This window comes from Mastomys coucha, unplaced genomic scaffold (genome assembly GCF_008632895.1).
Source record: "Mastomys coucha isolate ucsf_1 unplaced genomic scaffold, UCSF_Mcou_1 pScaffold1, whole genome shotgun sequence".
NCBI lineage: Eukaryota > Metazoa > Chordata > Mammalia > Rodentia > Muridae > Mastomys > Mastomys coucha.
The window spans coordinates 34097702-34112736 of record NW_022196891.1 but is presented as its reverse complement, the minus strand read 5'-3'; the positions used below and the strand labels follow the sequence as shown (position 1 = coordinate 34112736).

General features: G+C 42.7%; 1 non-coding gene across 1 annotated transcript; it reads left to right on the top strand.

The window, feature by feature from the left end:
• Positions 1 to 10634: 10634 nt before the first annotated feature.
• LOC116072205 lies at positions 10635 to 10764 on the top strand. The gene has a single exon (XR_004111356.1). It is a non-coding gene; the product is annotated as a small nucleolar RNA SNORA17 (small nucleolar RNA).
• Positions 10765 to 15035: the final 4271 nt, after the last annotated feature.

The window sequence follows — 15035 nt, the reverse complement described above, 5'->3', positions numbered from 1 at the left end:
ACTTTAAACAGTGAAAAGAAGAGGAGGAAGGAGAGGAGAAAGAGGAGGAGGAGGAGGAGGAGGAGGAGGAGGACGAAGAGGAGGAGGAGGAGGGAGGGAGAGACAAGAAAAGATTCATTCATAATTCAAAACACTAGTTTGATGTTTTTCTCTCTACTCTCCTAAACTCTGTGGATAATATTTACTATGTGATCTTTGTAAAGATAAATATGACAACAATTCTTAAAAGTTCTAATCCATTACTATAATCTGAGATTCAGAGTTTATTACTATGACTTTCTAAGTTTCTTCTCTCTCTTCATGCAGTAGACACTCCGCCACAGAATAATGTCGGCAATACAGCAAGAACTCACACTGAAAAGCTCCAATGCAGAAGGCCTCATTCACTCTTCCATCCTTTTCCCTTCCTTCTTCTGCTTCTTCTTCTTCTTCTTTTTTTTTTTTTTTTGTTTGAGAAATCCCCTCCCATAGGACAGTACAGGGCCATTTGTTCCAGGGTGTTTTGCATGATAATGGGTCCCTTCAGTTTCCAGGCTCACAAAGACTCCAGTTGCTGAGGGAACCAGTCAGTAACATCAACAACAAAAAAGAAAATTGCCTGTTTCCACCCCCCCGAAACTGCTCTTATTCTTCATCTAATTTTTCAAGCAATTTTATCTTTTTAAATGTAAATACTTGTAAGGATTCAGAAAAGCCATCCAGTTATTAACATTTCAGGTGTAATTATTGCTCTTCAATCTCTACCTTCTCCGTGGAGCGGTCTCCTTTGGAAGAAGTATTATTACTATGTTCCTTCCTGTGTGGGCCCCCAGACATCTTCAAATAAATGTCTGTAGGTGGGACTCTCTGATTACAAAGGCTGAGTGAAATTAATGTTATTAATGTACCAAGGTGTGCGGTAGAAACTGCAACTGGCTTTCCCTAAAGAACTCCATTGATTGCCTGTTGGAAGCTACAGATCTGTCCAAAGAGACACTGGGACGCCTTTTACCAGATCTGGCGCTAAGAAGAAAATGTGTATTGTGGAATTGAAGGACTATGGAGCAGCTTAACTGAGCTAATGATAGCTGCGGAGCTGCAGTGGCCAGAATTATGGAACCTGGTAAACATCTGTATTTCCTCCTCTTCATTCTCCTCCTTCTCCTCCTTCTTCTCTTCCTCCTTCTCTTTTTCCTCTTCCTCTTCCTTCTCCTCATCCTTCTTTCTCCTTCTCCTTCTTCCTCTTCCCCTCCTCCTCCTCTTCCTCCTCTTCCCCTCCTCCTCCTCTTCTTCCTCTTCCCCTTCTCCTCCTCTTCCCGTTCTCCTCCTCCTCCCCTTCCTCTTCCCCTCCTCCTCCTCCTCCTCCTCTTCCTCTCCTCCTTTCTCCTCTTTCTTCTCCTCCCCCTCCTCATTCTCTTCACCCTTCCCCCCCTTCCCCTTCTCTTCCTCCCACTCTGTCCCCCTCCTCCTTTTCTTTTTCTCCAAAACACTTTTAAGAAATCAAACGTGGCTAGGAGCTCAGCCTCCTGGTTGCTGGCTTTGAGAAGCTTGCTTCATACGGAAGGCTTCCAAGAAAGTGCAGGCCGCTTTCTGTTCCTCCACGCTCCACTTCCAGGAAGGACAGACCTGTAGAGTGACCTTCCAAAGGCTTTCTGACACATCTGCCCTTCAGAAGATGTAGTCTTTAAGCTACAAGTGACAGATGACAGATAGATAGTTGGAAGTTAAAATTCCAGTTCTAGTGCTTGGGAGTTAAAATTCTAGTTCTCCCAGCTTAGATCATTCTTGCCAAATTTAGAAAACTTGATTCAGTAAAGTATGTTCATCCCACATTATTCATTCATTCATTTATTCACTCGATGGATCAGGTCAAGAGAATTTACTGAGCATCTATTATGTGGTATAGTCATTATATTGAGTGTTGGTCATGTGAAAGAGGGTAAAACTCATGCTCACAGTTCACAGTCTGGGAGGATTCAGCAGTGCTTCCGACAATCAGGGAGAAATGACGAGTATTTCTTGGCAGATTTTACAGAAGGGGGCTACAGGTATTCCTGGCTCATAAAGAATAAGTTCTCAAGGAAAAGAAATCATTTTTATGATGTATTCTTTATGGTACCGACGAGGCCTCTCCCTTACCCCCCTGCAAAAAGTCAAGTAATAAAACCATGATTGTAAGCTGGCAACAAAGCTTTGATCTTTGGTGTCAAGAAATCCTATCTCCAAAAAGCCTGTGTCTTATGGGAAGGAAGTTTGCTCATTAGCTTTTACAGGAGTCCCTGTTCCACCCCACAACGGTGTGAATGGAAGGGTCAGATTCCGTGCAGAGGGTATGTAACTCGTGCTGTCCCGAGGACATGGCATAGGAATATAGCAATGATTTCATTGCTCTCAGGCAGATTATGTTAGATTATGTTCTGAACAATGACAGCAATAGATCTTGAAGGAACGTAAAAAGCATACATAACTTAAAACTCTCGTTGTGTGTTGGTTATCATGGCAGATAACTTCCCAAAACTGCTCTTATTGAAGATCAGCTTAAAGATTGGTATAAATCAAAATGTCTTGGTGCTACCAGATAATCCAAAGTGCATGTGGTCCAGGTTATTTGGTGGAGTTTTGGAATCCTAATGACTCACTTAGCTGTTACCTACTGAGATCAACTTTCTCATACACAATTGCCTTCCTCATCCACCTGCTTTCTCTTGCCCTTGTCAATTATCGTGCTATAAATCCAGTAGTGACCAACCTAAGCAAATACTTAGAGCGACAACTGCCCAGGACCCCAAAACTTTTTCAAAGTTATCCATTAGGTGTTTTACTTGTAATTGTCCAAGCAATTAATAGTTTTAAAAAATAAAATAAATAAATAAAACAATTTGACTCCATGAAGGGAGGGAGACCACCAAGTTTCTCAGTGCTTGAAGCACTTTAAATGTATTAGCATGATCCTCTGAGTTCCCTGCAAATCTAAGTCACTGAATGAAGCTGAAGAATGATCTCATAAACGGCACAGCTCTGCATGCTGGGCTCTGAGCACAACACCCTGCACCTGAACCGTAGACCCCGGGCCAGTGGAAAACTCTATTCTCAGCTACACTCTTTTAGGAAGTAGCCCTTGAGGCAGCCACAAAGCAACTAGCATTCCCCTCTAGCTCTCTGTCTCCTGGCACAACTTTCCACAGTGAATAAGCCTTAGCCCCAGCTCATGCCACACACACAGGATGTACAAACTGCTCTCATGGTTTGATTATTGATGTTGTATTTTCCTTCTGATATGAAATACTGCAAATCTTATTGTGCATCAGATAGCGAGAGACACTTCATCAGTGTGAGTGGATGCAAACGCTGGTGAGGTAGAAGGTGATGTCAGCAAGGACATCATCTGCAAATACATTTGTGCAAGGGAGTTAGCCAGAACTTGTTCAGTTGCAAACCACAGTGAAGAGATTTCCAGGATAAGCACAGACACACATGCGCACGCACACACACACACACACACACACACACACACACACACACACACACACACGCACACGCATGCATGCATACATATGCACACGCAATAGCCTTAGATGTTAAATCCCTCATCCCTTCCTGGTTTTAATGCCAGCTTTCCCTCTCAGCTCTTGCTTGCATCCACAGACACTCCTGACCTCTGCTACTCCAGCCCGCTGCTCCTACCTCTCTACCACCTCCTCCTTTCTTCTACCTTGGAGTCCTCTTCCAGTTGCCTCTTGATTTCAGTGCCAAATCATGAAATCATAGGAAGAAAGCATTTATGTGAAAGCAGAGAGAATAAAAAGGAAGGCCCGGGGATTGGGGGCAGAAACACTTTTTGTCCCAGTCACTCGTCATCTCACAAAGTTGAAGGTAGAGGCCTAAGAAAGTAGGTCATACTAGGCATGTTTTATTTGGGTGTAGATGATACTCAGAACCTGGGGGCTATCATGTTAAGATGCCCACCGGCTCATGAAAACCATAGGAGCTAACGGTAATCCAGGGTGGACAACGTACCAGGGCTTCTACAAACACAATCTTATCTTTTCCTCACAGCAGTGTGACAGGATGGATTTTATTAGCCTTGTTTTATGGACAGAGAAATATATGGAGCAATTGTCTGGCTAAGGATATGCGGTGTTTAATGCATAGACCTTTAGGCCAAGATGCTTACCCCAAAGTAAGGCCACTTCCACCATGAGAGCATGAGAGTGGTAGCTGTGTGGACAGATGGAAACTGACAAATGCACTGTTCATCATCTCTCCTGTTCCACCAGCCAGAGCCAGCCTGTACCCATACTCTATGACCTTGTTGGCATTCGCCACAATTGGGGCAGCCCCTGGTAAGGTCCGCGTCCTTCTCCGTCTCGTATGTGGCAAACATGTCTGATTCCAAAGGTACTTGTCCCAAATTTGGAGGAGTTCAGGGCAAGACGTTGGAAGGATTCCCTACTGCTTCGTCCCCTTCCCCTGATTCTTACTGGAAGGTTCTCAGTTCGCTTAGGGCTAAAGAGGGTTAAAACTCCATGGTTCACTGTGACAGCTTTAAAACAAAACAAGAAAAAATAAAAAAAATAAAATAAAATAAAATAAGAAAACCTCTGTATTTCCCTACACCTTCTACATACTTTGTAAATAAAAGAGGGGAGAGAGAATCGTGTTGCAGGCACGCACATACCTTCTACATGAGCCTAATACAATACAGTTCCACTCCTACCACCCTGCTTTCTCTTTCTCTCTGCAGCCTGCCAACAATATTTCTAATTAGGGACTCGCTCTTTCTTCTCAAAATAAGGAATGGTTTAAAGCCTTGCATGTTCCACTTTTACGGAAGGGGCATAGAAACTCACCAGTTCAAGGCATTTTGCATTTGGTTTTCCATACCAAAGTGATCCGGATAAAACCTACCCCGGCTCACTGTGTAATTAATGACCCCTTCCCTTGCTTTCAGGCATAAGCTGATTACCAGTCTGGGTCAGAGAAAACAGTTCTCTGGTATAGGATTGCACAATTAAATCTGTTGTGAGGAATGCATGCTGTCCTTTGATCCCTCAGTCTGTGCGCCAGTGGGGGTCAGCATGCTGGATGGGCAGTTACTGCCTTGGTGTGATATATCTGGTTCCCCATACATTCTGGAAAAACGACCTAAGACCATGTGAAATTCTGATCACAAGAGTCCTTCGGATGCCCCTGAAAGGGGAGCAAATGTCCACAAGGGAGTCTGGATTCAGCCAACCGAAACAATTTTTAACACCATGTGAAAGTTGATATTTCTGGGGAAAATTATCCTGAAGGAGCCCCTCCTGGCTACGCTTGCTCTCACTCACAAGTTGCTGAGGCGTCGTACCTTGTACAGATGAAAATGCGTGTTTCTGTTATAAACTTAAGCAAAAAGAAACCCCGTGTTCTCTTAAAGCAGAAAGTCTACAGAATAAATCTGTTGTGTAAGGTGTCAGAATATTAAAGGGAATATGGCTTTCTGTATCTTTAAAGTCAGCTAAGTTTTATAACCCATAGCAAAGCTGTCAATAGAACTTTCTGGATAGTAGATTGCTCTCCAACATGGCACTCACCAGCCACACATGATTGCTAGTCAACTGAAATATGGCGTGTGGGCCTAAGGAACTGGAATTTCAGTGTAATCACCTTTAACTCATACTTATCTGATTAAATTTAACTTCAACTTAATTAAATTTAAAGAACTCCATCAGGCCAGTAGTCCTCATATTGCACGATAGAGTTTTAAACTACAGTATGAACATCTTATACAATGAGCATATTAATTGAATTTTATTAAGTCCAGTGAGATTTTTCTTCTTTACTATTTATTGGGTGTATTTTGTCTCTCAAAACCCTTAAGGTCAATGGCATGTACCAACTTCCATCAGCCAAGGGCGGCCATTGGGTGCTTGCTTTAATGCCCTGCTCCTGGGTGTTATAGTTGAGTGAACGGCTTGAAGAATCACTGCTATGTAGTTCTTTCACTCAGTGTCCACTCAGTGCTGCTTCATGGAACTATCCTGAAACTGGATGCAGGAAGAAGCTAATTGAGAAGAGACCCTCTTGTCCATTTCTACCATTCTCGTTTTCTCTAGAAACAGCAGTGGTATAACAGAGCTTGAAACAAACGAATTGAACTAGACACAGCTCAATACTGGGGAGCCTGTGTAGACACCTGAGGCCCTGGGTTCAGTCCCCAGTACTGTAAAAACAAACAGTGCTGCATAGTGGGCCACCCCTGTTAAGGCCCACACTTTGGAGAGTCAGGTATACAAGGTGTTATGAGTTCAAGACCTAACTCTACAGCATAGTGTCTTCCAGGCCATCTTAGACCAAGGAGTAAAGCAGTCTCAGGCACAAAGAGAAGCATTTTGTAGGAAGAAATCGCTTTGTAATTTTCCCTCTTGTTTACTCTGCTTTCTCCCAATCCTTTTTACAGACTACTTCTGTAAGCATACATTCAGTATGGGATTACTATACATTCAGTATGGGATTACTATACATTCAGTATGGGATAACTATACATTCAGTATGGGATTACCATACATTCAATATGGGATTACTATACATTCAGTATGGGATTACAGTAGGGATTAGAGACTAGCTGTTCAGCCCACAGTGTTATCACATGATTGCTTTCAGTGGTGCAGATTGAACCCAGACCTTCATGCACACTAGGCAAACTCTTTACGACTGAGCTTGGGATTTTGAGACAGGATTTTGTTATATACCTTGGGCTAGCCTTGAACTTACTTTGTAGCCCAGGCTGGCTTCTAATTCAGGATCCTTTTATCTCTATCTTCCCAGTGATGGAAATAGAGGCTGATAGCTAACAGTATTATATTATTTTAATGGTTATGCTTTTCTGGGATTATATTCTAATGCTTCAATTAACAATAAAGAATCTCTCTCTTTGATCATCATCTTTCTGATTTGCTAGAAGTCATGGACATTGAAAAAAACCTTCTATTAGGTAAAAGATGAGATTCTCTTCTATTCCTTCTAGCTCATTAATGTGGATTTAAAACTACTATATATCTACCAAAATTTTTTGCATCTAGTTCATCCCTGTAATTTTAGAAAACTAAGAGGGAAATGGATATTCTTCTTGTATGTGATGTGTATAATTTTAAAGAATCTTGAAGGAAGGAACATAATGTCCCTCTATACATGTCTACCATTTCAGTGGTGCAGCTTTATTAGGTGTGAATACCCTTACAGATGTAAACTTCTTTCACCAACCAAGTCAATTTCCCCCTTGCAAATATTTTTAAAGGTGTTTTGACACAGTTAACTAATGATCATGAAACATAAGTAAGAGTGAAATTCTTTCAACAAGCAGCCTTGCTATTTATAGTTTGTGAAATCAATAGTACAATCCAGGGGTAATATACAACACTTAATTTTTCAAAATCAGCTCAAAGAAACAGTCAAAACGTATTGAATACACATTGTTTTCTCATTTAAAAAAAAAGACTGCAAAAACATAAGAGAGCTTTTCAACTGAGAAATCATTTTAGGTTAAAAACTGGGGAAGAGAATGAATTGTTTTACTCCTCTTCTGGATTAAAATATTCAGTTTTACTCAATCACATATTGTAGATCGATATCTTACTGTGAATACAAGGACGTGTTTTACTGGTTTACTAAGAGCTACTCTTGGTTTTTATAACTTCTCATACCATCAGTGTTTAAATGGTAATCAGATAAACAAATATATTCTTGCCATTATAACACTTAAGTATTTTTGGTAACACTTCTGGGGGTTCCTGGGACCACGTACAGTGGTCCCATGCAATCCAGCAAGATACATTCTTGAAATTCCCAAACAGAATCTGAAATAGACCAAAGCCTATATATACATTGCATTGTATTTTCCTGCATGTACATGTCTATGATAGAGATCTTATGGTCACAGCAATAGATAAACATTATCTAACACTAGATAGTTAGTGACAGCATGATGTTTAAAAAAAAAAAATGTTGTGTAGGTGAAATCTCAAATTATCTCACCATACTGCCCTCAGTTCTGGTGGTGATGCAAGATGATGCAGTTCTGAGTGTATGATGAAATGAGGTGAATGCTAAAGGCTCTGTGACATAGCGCTAGTCTAGTGTGATGTCGACTGCCTAAGAATGATCCAAACACAATAGTCATCTGATCCTGCAATAGTCATCTGTCACCTAGAGAGCTGTGGTGTAAGCAAGGCTACAGATGAGATGATCCCAATGCTCAAGGCTCTGTGATGTAGTGATACCCTTTGTAATGTTGCTGGAATGTAGACTACTACCTAAGGGTCACCCAAGCACACGCACTCATCTTGGGATAATCATCTGTCACCTAGATCGATGTGGAGCAAGCAAGGGTGTGGACAGACAGGCTACACAGAGAGATAAGGTACATCCCAAGCACATGGGGGCAAAGGCCCAAGATGTCATCATGTTGCTATATGTATATGTATCTATACATGTATATATTGTATGATTTTTACTGATCCACAAGGGACAGATTGTGGGGAAGCAATATAGTCAATACATTATCTAGCAAAGAGACTCTTTCCCAACATACATAAATAACTCTAAGTAGAGAATAACTTCAAAATCCTACAGAAAATAGGCAAGCAAATGCAGCAGAAGACGTTTCATAAGTAAGGAACTCAGAATCAATAACATATCAAAGTGGGAAACATGTCCACAACACTAATGACAATCACAACACGATGTTATTTCCCACTGATCAGAAGGCCAAAGTCTAGATGGCCAGATCAGCCATGTGCATGAGCTTGACCATGTCCATTTTCTCCTGGGGAAAGGAAAGCACCTTAGAGAATTCTCTTGCATATGCATATCATCCCAAATACCCCCTGTTCAACATGGCAATACCATTTCTAGGTATTGACCCAATATCCTCCCGGGTTTCCTCAGCCACCAGTGCTAGGCCCTGACTTCCCAGTCAGATGGCATTCCATATTGCAAAATAAACACTTGGCTCCAACAGGAAACTTTTCCAGCAGGTAGGTGGCGCAGCCCCTACAATTAAGGACCTTTGGGGATTGGCATAATGAAGACTTTCAAACCAGATTTTTGTTGTCCTCAAGTAAAGGTTGAGTTTAAAACCATTGCTGTTAGTAAAGTTAACATTTTTATATAATCACCTACAGCACATAAAAGTTAAATTTGGCATCCCTGTGTGTTTCTATTCTAATGAAAAATGGAAATAATATTAAAGTCTAAATTGTCCAATTTATCTTTTCAACTAAAGTTCACTGAAAAACACCTTTGCTTAGAATATCATTGCTTTTATTTAGGTTGCAACTTGCTAGGTGCATGGTTAGTTTTAATAAATGTTTTATAAATTATGTTCAATTATATGTCTTTAAAATAATTCTCGAGGTGGGGGGCTGAAGAGATGGTTCAAAGCACTGGCTGCTCTTTTAGAGGATGTGAGTTCAGTTCCCAGCACCCACATAGAAGCTCACAACCACCCATAACTCGAGCTTCAGGTGATCTGAACCCCTATTCTGCCCTCCCTCCATGGTAGTACACAGATATACCTGCAGAAAACCCACACAAATACATAAAATAAAAATAAAATGAATCATTTAAAAATAATGCTGTTTATTACTACAAGAAAGTATGGCAGAATGTCAATGTGGATTCAATACAGCTGTCTCTCAACGCCATGGAACTGTGTATACTTTCCCCCATTTTCCTTGAATCTATTCCATATCTATTCCATATATTATATTCAGATTACAGTTTTCACTCCCCCAACTGCCCACAGACCCTGCTCTTCTCCACCCCTTCCCAAATCTGCACACCCCCATTACAAAGCAGACAGGCATCTAAATAATAAAGAACTAAAATGAGGCAAGCCAGAGCAGGGCAACACAAACAGAAATGCAGTAAGTTCCCAAAGGTCGGTGAGACACACCCGTTTGCACACCCAGAAAACACAAAATCAGAACATAATGTGTAAGAAAAAGACTTGTGATGTAAAAATATGTCCAGACAAAGCATTATAAAACAAAAACACAAGCCAGGCAGTGGTGGCACATGCCTTTAATCCCAGCACTTAGGAGGCAGAGGCAGGTGGATTTCTGAGTTCAAGACCAGCCTGGTCTACAGAGTGAGTTCCAGGACAGCCAGGGCTATACAGAGAAACCCTGTCTCAAAAAAAAAAAAAAAAAAAAATGGAAAAAAAAGTGTGGTTTGTATATCCAGCAATACTCATTGGCGAAAACTATTTTTTCCTTTGCCAGAGGATAACAATTGGCGATAGCTTCCAGTTTAGGAATGGGGGCATGCATCCACTTCCCCTGTCAGTGCTAGGGTCCCATCTGGCTTAGACCTATGCAGGTCCTTTGCATGCATGCTGACACAGTCTCTGTGAGTTCATCTGTTAAATGTCCCTGCTGGCTTTCAAAGGCCTGGTTTCCCTGGTGCCCTCCATTCCCTCTGGCTCTTATATCTCTCTCCCTCCCCAGAGTTCCCTGAGCCCTGAGGGGAGGGATTTAGTGGAGACATCCCATTTGGGGCTGCATGCTCCAAGGTCTCTCACTCTGTGTCCATTAGTTGTGCGTCACTGTATTTTGTCCCCTCTCTAGTTTATTTATAAAGGGAAGGCGACAGTAACTCCCTTAAGAACTATTTCATCTGCCCCTAGTCATTAGAGGTGTGGCTGCTGTGTCATTTGTGCAGCACTAGGAGGCAGAGAGGAGAGAGGCTATGTCTATACTCAGTGTTCTGACCTGTGAACATCTGCATGATTCGTTGCTTAACATTCCTTGAAAAAAAAAAACTTATCCAGTCTAGTACCATGAAAACCAGGAAGGGCTCTCAGGTCAGAGACTAGGAGAACCCCATCTAGGGCCAAGGGTCCCAAGTGGGAGTGAGCCCAAGACAGACAAGCCATGCATGGGGCCATCTGGCTTAGGTCCTATGAAGAGTGAGGCCCGGATGACCACCAGATAAGTACCATGGGGCCTACATAGGGAGCAAGCCTAAGATGACCAGTAGTTCTATGCTGCACAGGTCTGGGAAGCGGGGCGGTGACCAAGCCTGAGATGAGCCCTGCCCAGTGCCATAATGCACAAACTGAGTATAGCACTCCTGAGACCACTCCTGACACAACCCCAGATGCTCAGAGACCCCAGGCACCACTAAGAGGAACAAATAAAAGGTGAAGAAATGGAAGAGAAAGAGAAACAGAAGGACATGGGCACAATGAAGAGAGGCAGAACTGGAGACTCCAGGGTAGTGAGGGACAGCCTTATATGAGTAGCCAGTGATGCCACCTAGGGCAATGGGGTCCTGGCTTGTCCTGCCACTGGGAGGCCATGTCGTAGTCAGTAGCCCTGCAGCATCAGGGGTCTGTTACCACCAAAGGCCAGCAGACTTCCCTGGTCTGGGGAATATTGATGTCTGAAGGCTGAGCAGAACCGGCCCCACCCCTCACCTGGGTAGAGCTGGCCCTGGGCGCAAGAAAATAAGAGAGCTGACCAGCTGCAGCACTCAGCAGTAAAAGCCCCACGTGTGCTGGGAGTTGTGGGTGAACTGGCCTTACCACTCATGTCCCATGTGGTGACAAGGACCAGGGAGAGATACCCTCCCTCCTCTCACCACCTGCAGCCTTCTGGAGAGCAGGCCCTGCCTCTCACCTGGGCAGCACAGTGGGGATAACCCAGGTGGCAGGTGCTCAGGTGAGCTGACCCTGAGGGTATGAACACAGGAGAGCTGGCCCCACTTCTTGTCTGCCTTGCAGTGACATTGGCAAGAAAGAGATGCCCCCTCTCACCCCTCGCCATCTACAGTAGGCGGGATAGCTGGCCCTGGAGTCATGAGAGTCTCCTGAACTGACCCACTCCTCATCCGATGCATCATTCAAGAAAGAAGGCCCTGCACCTCACCTAGGGAGCACAGTAGAGCCGACCCTGACAGCATGAGCATGGGAGAACCGCCCCTGAGCTGTGGCAAGGATAAGGGAGAGAAGCCCTCTTCCCACCTCTGGTTCCTTGACACCTATGGCAGGTGGGAGAGATGGTCTGGGGATCATGAGAATGCGAGAACTGGCCATGTCCCTCACTGGCTGCAATGCTCTGGGGAGCGGGCCCTGTACCTCTCCTGGACAGCAGGATAGACTAGTCCTGGTTGTAGGGGTTGCCAGTAAGCAGGCCCCCAGTGCATGAGAGTAGAGCGTCAGTGGACTGAACAGCTCAGATACACCTCAGGCCCAGATCCAGGTCTTTAAATTGAACCACCCCAGCATCTGCCCCATCAATGAATGTCTGGAGTGCATTAAGGGGTCAGTCCTACAGATCCAAAACTATAGGATCTCCAAGGCATGTAGCAACAACAGGATGTCCCAGAGGAGTCCTAGAGAGGATCCAGTGTTGATAGAGCAGCAAAGACCAGAGGCCTCATACCAGCCTATGAGCCATTGAAATGAACATTTGCCAGCAAAGGAGTGTGGACAAAAGGGTATGGTGTGGGACACAATGTGACACGCTACAGCTTCAGCGATTAGATGTTTTTCCTATGTGGGAGGTAGGAAGATTGCAAGGGTAGAGGGCAGATATTAAGGGAGGAGGAGATGAGTGGAATTGGGGTGCATGATGTGAAATTCACAAAAAAACAAATAGAAAATTAAAAAAGAACTATATCAATGTTAGGAAATTAGAGGATAGCACCTCAGCTGTAAGCATGTCTAGAGGACTCCCATGTCTCCTTCACTCTGCTCCGGTTATGGTGGCACAGATGTTCTGCTGCCCACACTGCCCTAACTGCCGTTGCTTTATGTCTTACCCATCATCAAGAGCCACTCTTGACCTGAATAAATACTGGACTGACGGTTCCCTTAGTCTTTACAACGTGAGAACATGGTAATAATGTTTGATATTTTTATTGCAACCTTGTACCTAAGACACTGTATGGCATGTACTAAGTCATTTAATCCTTATAAAATGATACTGATGGTGTTAGAATCCTCACTTTCTAGATGCAAAAATGTAATGATTGTTTTTTACAAACCTGTCTATGAATAGGAAAGCAGACAATAATTAAAATCTAACCCAAGGCAACTTGGTCCAAGAAACTAAAAGCTAAATGCAACAAGCCTCCACTGGGGGAAAATTGGTATTTTTATTTTTTCCAAAAGGAGAGTAAGGGATAGAGAAAGTAGAAGCACAATTTCTGAGAGCTAGCAAGCAACCATCGTTACTGAGGGTAGCCACAGCACTGTTAAGTTCATCTGATGGCAGCAGCGCTCCTGATCCCAGTGCCCATGAGACCTTGGTATTAATGATGTGTGCACAGTTGTATCAGTGAATAAAAGGGACTGTCATGCAAGTATGGAGAACTGAGTTTACATTCCCGGAACTCACATCAAAGCCAAACACCTAGAGCAAGCACATGTGAGTTCAGCACCTATACAGGGAGACAGAAACAGAGACAGGAGACACCCAGAAGCCCACAGGCAGCTAGCTGGGGGATACAGGAGAAAAGCAACAGTGAGCTGATCTCAAGGTGGAAAGAAAAGACCAGTGCTCCAAGTTATCCATGAATGATAGACATTCATATACCCATATACCCACATGAAGGCAGTATGCATGCATACACACACACATGCACACACAAGCAGCTATGTGTTCATGTCAGGTATGATGAACTAACTTGTTGCTGAGAAGAGAGGCCCTTCAAATTTTCCCAAGAGGGTTAAACATGCCTAAACTTCAGGATGGTTTAGTATCTTTTCATGAGATTCTTGCAAGTATTCACACACCTTAATCCAATAAGTAAATTCGTGATATTGTCTAAGGAAAAAAAAATCAGTTGTGAAGCAAGTTTGCTTTAGCAGAAAGGATATTTAATGCAGAATTAGTCACTCCTAATATAAACAGTTGTAAATATAAAGCCCAACAAAAGGAGAGGAGTTCCTGTATTATGAAGGAAATGTACCATAAAAGATAATAAAATATTAATATGATGTTATCCAATTACCACTGCAGTTGATAACTGAAAAGAGATGCATTGGGCACAAAAAGTACTTATCAGTTGTGTAGAAAACATGACCATAGCTTGACACCAAACACTCAAAATATTATGCTCTGATCTGTAAGGAGTGGCTTCTTGTGGTAAGTTTACAGGTTGTGTTTTCTTTTTCTCTCTTTTTAATGTATTTTGTAATATCCTATAATGAGTTTACTTTATTTTATAAACATGAGAGCATTCAAAACTTGCAAAATTGGACTGTAGAACTTTAATAATATAAACACGAAAGCTACTGAAGTGGCTCAGTAAGCAAAGGTCCTGAGTTTGCTTCCCCAAAACTATGTAAAGGTGGAAAGGAGAGCCGACTCCATGAACTTGTTCTCGGACTTCCACGTATGCTTTATAGTACACATGTCCAATCTCTCCCCCTCCCTCCTTTCTCTTTCTCTCACACATACATGCACACAAATACACACATACACACACACATACACACACACAGTAATAAACTTTAAAATTAAAATAAAAAAGAAACACAAAACACCTCGTATGAGAATCTAGAGCTGACATTTTGCTAGCTGCCACTTAACCACAAACTGCTTCTCTTCCAACTTGTTACTTCTGTTTCTTCATTTCTGTGGGTGATAATTACTCCCACTCACTATTGTTGGCAGGACCAGAACTCCCACATGATCAGAACCCAGAATACAATAGCTGCTCAATGGATGGTAAGTGTTCTTACATCATTATAATTATTAATTATATTATGCATTATTATAATTGTTTGTATTAATTCTGTAAGGATGGAGCATGTACAAGGGCTTAGCTTTGATCCCAAGCACTGGGACTGAGGTAGAGTGACATGCAGACTTCCAATTTAGAGTCACAAAATTATAAACGCATGACGTAAAAGAGGAGAATCTCATTTTTCTTCACTTGCCTGTGCAGGTACCAGATGGTGCCCCCACCCTGTGTCACACCTCACTTCTCAGTAGACTTCGCTTCAGCATGTGTCTCCTGCATGTAGGACAGCCCAGAAGGACAGGTTCATGTCATCTCTTTGTATG